Source organism: Papilio machaon, chromosome 24 (assembly GCF_912999745.1).
Source record: "Papilio machaon chromosome 24, ilPapMach1.1, whole genome shotgun sequence".
Classification (NCBI taxonomy): domain Eukaryota; kingdom Metazoa; phylum Arthropoda; class Insecta; order Lepidoptera; family Papilionidae; genus Papilio; species Papilio machaon.
The window spans coordinates 3,575,622-3,583,233 of record NC_060009.1 but is presented as its reverse complement, the minus strand read 5'-3'; positions in this window follow the sequence as shown (position 1 = coordinate 3,583,233).

The window sequence follows — 7,612 nt, the reverse complement described above, 5'->3', positions numbered from 1 at the left end:
GTGAAAACATTCGTCAAAGGCTAAGCATGTGTAATTTGTGAAAGTATTGTTTGAAAATATTAAGAATATGAGGATTTTGGCTTACAGCATGAATCTAATTAATAAAATCGTTAAATTATTAAAATGATAAACAAGGTATATTAAAATTAAAATGCGCGCTGGTTTTCATTTATGCGAATTTTGGTATTGTACTCTTATCATACTGATGTAGGAAGTCAATACCGCTAGACGGCGCTAGTGCAACAATACAACAATTTTACATTTTCATCTTGAATTAATTTCTAGAAGTCTTTAAAAGGTCTAGCTTAGACTCTAGTGATGTGAGCTATCCCCTCACCTTTACTCATATAATGGAGCTTTCTATAGCAATATCACAGTAATGTCGACTTGTATTCTAAGTGTAGGTAGGTCTATAGTAATATATAAGTTATAGTAAGTTTATTGAGAGTAGTTTGAATTTGGCCCGCGGAATTCAGTTTGTGCTTTTTTAAACTTGATGTCTATGTTTATATTTTTAAATAGAGGCCATTATTTTCATTTAGTTTAATTCGAAGACAAGCTTATAAGGGTAGGTAGATGAAAAACGAAACAAAATAAAATATTTTAATTGAAAGTTATATCTATGTAAGGAGTTAATTAAGGCATAGAAGTTGAAATGTCTATGAAGCTAATTAGCTTGTTAGTTAAGTCTTGTCGCCTGATTAATTTCAACAATAAGTTTCAGGACAGCCTACCATGAACTACTGCAACTTGAGTGACACCACCTACAATGAATAACAGATGCTTAGAACTTAGAACTACCTTTAGATTTTAAGATAAGATAAACTTTTTTCATATTTTTTATTAAAATTTTACTAAATCCAGTAGCAGAAATATAGTTATTTAAAACAAGGATAAAATTGTCATTAAAATAAATATGTATAAAACAAATATATTGTAACAACACGCCAATAGATGTCGCCAGTTGCAAGCCTACGTCATCCTCCCACCGCCAATGACACCTGCCATGCCTGGAGGGGGAAGCGTAGCCAGCCTATATAAGCCAATGCGCAGCTCATTTAGATTGGTGCACTCCGCTACATTGGTGCACTCCGCTACAGACTGTTGAGGCGAACGGACGTGTTCGCTCGCCGCACATCTGTCGCTCCGCCCGACATTACGTTGAGCAATCCGCACCTGCGCGCGCCATAAAAGGTGCCGCCGTCCTTTGTTCGCGAGTCGATTGTGTCGGCGCAATTTTTATTGCGCCCGCCTTCTGGTAAGCGCTAATCCTAGTTTCTAGGTAGAACGTCGTAACGTCTATTGTTCCGCTAAGGAACTATTATTGCTCTGCCATCTGGCAAGCCATCTGGTTTCTTGGGATAGCGACGTCATTGTTTCCGACTTCGGGAACTGCGTGAAAGAAATTGTGAAGTGCAGTTTTCACTGCGCTGAACAATATCTTAATAACCGCAATTTTGAGAAAATACCTAACGGTGATAACGAAGCTAGTCAGGCAGCTCCGTTCACCTGCGTTTCCCCTTCAGGGAACCGCGTAATTCGGAAGGGACCTCCATCATTGGCCTTGGGTAGTGCCCTAGTCAACGTTGGTCCAGGCTTGGCCCTTTAGAGCCCACGGGTAGCTTTAGTTAGACCTAAGTACACACCCGAGTGCACAATAAGATCGGCACTCGGACACACTAGGGCTACACGTAGTAGGCACACATCCTCCCTGCTTAACCCAGCAGGGAGGATGTGGAGCTAGGGATACACACCCCGGCATCCCACCGGGAGACTACATTTAGAATAGGCACGGTCCACCATAAGTTCAAATGGCGGACCACAGTCTAGTAGCTGTCCTGGACTTTCTCAGGACAAAATTCCCTGACGTATTTATGGCACTTAATGCCTCGTTAACAGCCGCGGAATCCCAGGCCCACGCAGGGCCATCCACTTCAGACTCGACGTCTAGCGATGCGTCACTATCGAATAGTGACGCCGAAGACACGGAGCTTGACTCTCCTCTATCGCCCGAAAACCCCGAAGACGCAGGCGGTCTTTTCACGGAAGTGAAAAACAAGAAAAAGCGCAAGAAGCGCTCCTCCCCCACACCTTCGTCGGCATCATCATCCTCCCCATCTCCGGTGCCTCAGAAGGCACCGCGTCCACACTCCCAGGTCGAATCCGGACCCTTACAGCCGGTACCCATCCCATCCCTTATGACCATCCCAGTCGCGCCGCCCAAAACTGCTCCCGTAACGCCCGCTACTCAGCCACCGTCGGCTGTCCGTCCGGTCCCCCCCCGCAGCCCGCGCGCTGTTAGATAAAAAGCCACCGCCAATCTATATTCAAGCCCAGGACAAATGGCCGATGATCCAATCGGCAATGTCTAATAAGTTTAAGGTCGTTGCTTCAGCGACCGCACAAGGCATCAGGATGCAGCTGGAGACCGCCGAGGCCTTCAGATATGTAACTCGTTTCCTCCAGGAAAAATAGGTATACTACCATACGTACACGCTCGCCGATGAACGTATCCTTAGAGTGGTGATCAAACACATCCCTGAGGAAATCCCCGTAGAGGACATAGTCCAGTCCCTCAAAGAACAAAAATTCCCCGTGATAAGCGTATTCCGCATGATAAATAGGCGTACAAAATCGCCTATTGACTTGGTACAGGTACACCTAGACCTGTCGCCCGAAGGGAAAGCCATTTTTGACGTTAAGTCAATCTGTGGCCTTAGCGGGCTCATAGTTGAACCACCACGCAAGAATGGCCTACCCGGACAGTGCCACAAATGCCAGTTGTACGGGCATTCGGCCCGCAACTGCTTCGCCCGCCCTAGGTGCGTTAAGTGCTTAGGCGATCATGGAACGTCGGATTGTACAAGGCCGAAAGATAAATCGTTATTAGAGGCTTTCGGGAAGCCTGCATGCGTCCTTTGCCGCGGTGATCATACCGCTAACTACCACGGGTGCCCTAAGGCACCAAAGCGAATTCAATCGCAACCCCAGCGACCGTCGCGACGTCAACCGCTTCTGCTTCCGCCGTCAATCAACGAATTCCCACCTCTCCAACCATCGTGGAAAACGAACGCACAAAACACCCCCGCATGGGGTATTAACAGACCCACTCCTAGCGCACCCGCGAGCAATGTACTAACCGCGCACATTGCTAAACCGGTACCGGTCAAGCCGGCGGCAATGCCTACGCCACCTAAAGCGACAGAGAATCCTTTTGAATCTCTCAACCAACTTTCAAGCCTCAACATGGAGGAAGTATTAACGTTCGCCGACGAATACGAAAAGGCGTCAGGAAATATAGGGACCCGACTGTACTTAATTAAGAAGTACAAGCACATCGTAAGTGCTCTAGAATATAATAAGGCGCCTCGATGGCTGCAAACGCGCTAAATAATTGTAGTAATCCGCCCCTCGCGCATAATAATGGCAGAGTCAAACCGCGTTCAATTATCGTAGCTTTTTTCAACTCGAACGGTATTAGGAAACAACGCGACGAAATCCATAACTTTCTTCGCGATCATCAAGTCGACGTGTTACTCGTGCAGGAAACTTTTCTCAAACCGGCTATGAGGGACCCGAAAGTCTCTAATTACAATATCGTTAGAAATGATAGGACCGGCGCCCCAGGCGGTGGCACTGTCATTTACTATAAAAAATCCCTGCACTGTGTACCGATTGACACGCCCGCGTTAACGCACTTAGAGGCCTCGATCTGCCAGCTAGCCATGACTGGCCATGCCCCCATTACGATAGCTTCGTTCTACCTTCCTTGTAGATCAAGCGCAACCATCATACGCTCCGACTTTGAATCGCTTCTATCTATAGGAGGAGCCACCATCCTTGCTGGTGATTTCAATAGCAAGCACATTCGATGGAACTCTACCAGAATCAGTAAACGCGGCCGTGAGCTTGACTCACTGTTGGACTTACTTGATTTTGAAATCATAGCGCCACTAGAGCCCACTCACTACCCCCACATACTGGAACACTCTCCGGATGTGCTTGATATTGCAATCATCAAAAATATTAACCTAACCTTACGTAATATTGAGGTGATACATGAGCTTCACTCGGATCATCGACCGGTTCTGTTACAGCTAGGGCCCTCTGCACCGGCTGACCCTCCAATTAAAACAGTCATTGACTGGCACAAACTTAGTGCTAGGCTCAAAGACATTAACTCCCCACATCTAAACGATATCCCCGACCTAATTAATACTGATAACGATATGGGCGTCGCGATCGGCTCTCTAACAAGTCATATCCAAACCGCCATCAAGGACTGCTCAAGGCAAATGCCAGAGTCAGACAACCAACGCTGGGCACTACCACCAGATGCCAGAGACTTGTTAAGACGCAAGAACGCGGCTACCCGAGCTCACGATTTGTATCCCACTGAATCGAACCGAAAACAGCTACGTAAATTACAGCGTGAAGTAAAAACACGCATAGCTGCCATCCGGAACGAACGGTGGGATTCAACGCTTCGAAATATAAAACCATCACATTTAGCATTCTGGAAGCTTCCCAAGTCACTTAAAGGCGACACGTACTCAACGATGCCGCCATTGTCGCGCCCAAATACAATACCAGCTATGCTGGACGAAGAGAAAGCCGAATGTCTTGCAGACAGCCTCGAGGCCCAGTGCTCCCCCAGTAGCCTACCGGTCGACCCTGACCACCTACGGAGGGTGGACAGCGAGGTCGACCGGAAGAAAAACGAACCCCTCCTCGACTCAATTCCTCCGGTTACTAGCGACGAAGTCGAGGAACTAATTAAAAATCTACGTCCACGCAAAGCTCCCGGCTCAGATGGCATCACCAATAGGGTGGCGAAACTATTTCCAGTTGCCATAATACAACTTCTCGTAGCCATTTATAATGCGGCAATGACCAAAGGCGTCTTTCCCAGCGAGTGGAAGGACGCTGAAGTCATAGGGTTCCTCAAACCCTCAAAGCCGCCTTCCAATCCCACGTCTTATCGCCCCATAAGCCTTCTCAAAACCTTTGGGAAGATTTATGAACGATTAATATTAGCACGCCTTCGCACCTTTATGGACACAAAAGGCATGCCTATTGCAGAACAGTTTGGCTTTCGCGCCAAACATTCATGCACCAATCAAGTGCACCGACCGCATCACGGAGCACATACTTGTCAAACGCCAACGTGGCCTTTGCACCGGAGCTATTTTCCTCGATGTAGCGAAAGCGTTCGATAAAGTATGGCACAACGGGCTTATATACAAGCTATATGAGTACGGAGTACCCGACCGTCTCGTATGCATAATACGAGACTTCCTAAGTAATCGCACGTTTCGCTACCGCGTCGAGGGAGTGTGCTCACAATTGCACCCCGTTCGAGCCGGGGTGCCCCAAGGTTCAGTGTTAGGGCCAGTTCTCTTTACCCTATACACCAAAAACATTCCCCGCATACACGGTGTAGAGCTAGCTCTATTCGCCGATGACACCTGCGTATACACATCTGGACGTTCCCCCGATGCTATATGTCGACGTCTCCAAACCGCTGCCAACACGTTAGGTGCCTGGTTTCGGAAATGGAGGATCGAAATTAATCCTAGCAAAAGCGCGGCGCTATACTTTTCACGCCAGAAAGGTACTGCTCTTCCGTCCATTAAACTCATGGACAGCCCAATACCTTGGGAAGACCAAGTTAAATACTTAGGTGTCATACTTAACTCTAAACTTAACTTCTCCGCTCACGTGACCCGGGTCAGGAACCGCGCGGCTTTCATACTAGGTCGTCTTTCCGCGTTGATTAATAGAAAGAGTAAAATGTCCCTTCGGAACAAGGTGACACTCTATAAATCAGTAGTTCGTCCCGTCATGACGTATGCTAGTCCGGTATTCGCGCACATCGCCCCGAAACAAATACATCGACTTCAGGTGATTCAAAATAGATTCTTGCGTAGAGCCACGGGAGCCCCGTGGTACATGCGCAACAGCAATCTTCATATAGATTTGGACTTGCCCACCATTGCCCAACACCTGAAGTTGGCGTCGCGTCGTTATTTTGACTCTGCCGTCGGTCATCCTAATCCGCTTGTTGTAGGTGCCGCCACCTACAATCCAATCGCGCTCGGTAAGTTTCGTCGGGATTATCGTAGACCTAGGCACGTTCTTGACTTTCAAGACGATGCAATTACTATCGCCCAGGCTAAGCTCAAACATCACAAACAGATCACACGCCGCAGTCGCTGTCGGCTGCGACAATCATTCTCGCGATACGGCCTCATAGCAGGCAGGTTTTCACCTATTAATAGTAGAAGCGTTGCTGGAGTTTCTTCCGCCACTTCTTCTCCCAGCGCTAACGCTTTCCGAAGTGGTAGTAATGTTAGCTGTATTAATAATAGCAATCAGATAATAGCAACCGATCAAGCCGAGGTTCGGCCCTCTCGGGCACCCTTGAATCGGAATGCTAAACGCGTAATGAGTGACAGCCCAAGCCGAGGTCCCCTCTCGGGGGCCCTTGCGCCCAGTCACTCCATGGAGCGTCCACCGAAGCGACCTAAGAGCTCGGTGACCTCCCAATCCGGTAATAATAACGAAGTAACAGCCCGAGCCGAGGCTCCTGAGGGAGCCCTCGAGCCCAGTTACTCTTAAACGAGGTTTAGGCTAAGCGCCATCTGCGCCCGGCCACCTCAAGCCCGGTGAAACTGTAAATGCCTCCTCAAGGCAAACAGTGACTACTCAGTCACAAAAAAAAAAAACATTTAGATTAGATTACGTTTACTGTAAAATTAATTAAGGCGAATTACTGCCCGATTACACGCATAAAGTTACTTTCAGCGTTTTATTTCTCAATTACTGTTTTATAATATATAATATAGTAAATATTTATAGGTAAAAATAGATCAAAATTTGAAATAACAGAAAACATAGATTCTGGCATCTATACATATATGCTAATCAAAAACATGGACAAGTTCAAATGACCTATCTTATCATCAGCTAGATCGATGGCCGACAGCGAGCAGAGCTGGGCCGCCATCGCCTCGTTTGCACGCGAGGTGATGGCGGCCAAGAGAGAAGCCCTGCGGGAACGGGAACGCGCCAGCGAAACGCTGCCGCCCCGCAGGGCCCCAGCGAGGGGCCGCCGGCGTACGAGGTACGCCGCGGCCCTTCAACCAATTTGAGGTGGCCACGCGCGGCAGGCCGGGGGGCCTGCTGCGCCGAATGTGGCGGATGCCCTCTCTCCTGTGTTCCGAGGGAGGGCATCATAGGGTGATGGGAGGGGGTGTTAAAAACAGCCCCTCCCTACACGTGTCGAGCCCCTACCAAGGGGCTCCCCTAGCCGGGTCGTGGATAAACTAACGTAGATGCCACGGCCCGGTCAGGCGAAGGAGAACACCGCGGGGTTTAGTGGGTATTCCGGTCGCCTTCTGCGGCCGGCGAGTCCCACACGAAACCGTCCCTGCTGCCCCCGCAGCACGGACGGCGAAGTGCGTAAATGCATTGCCCGCGTCAACAAAAAAAAAAAAAAACTCTTATCATCAGCTCACTATACATCCCCACTGTGGGGATCAGAGCCTATCCTAAAGTAGGGGTGACTAAGCTATAGTCAACCATGCTGGCCCAGTGTGGGTTGATTATT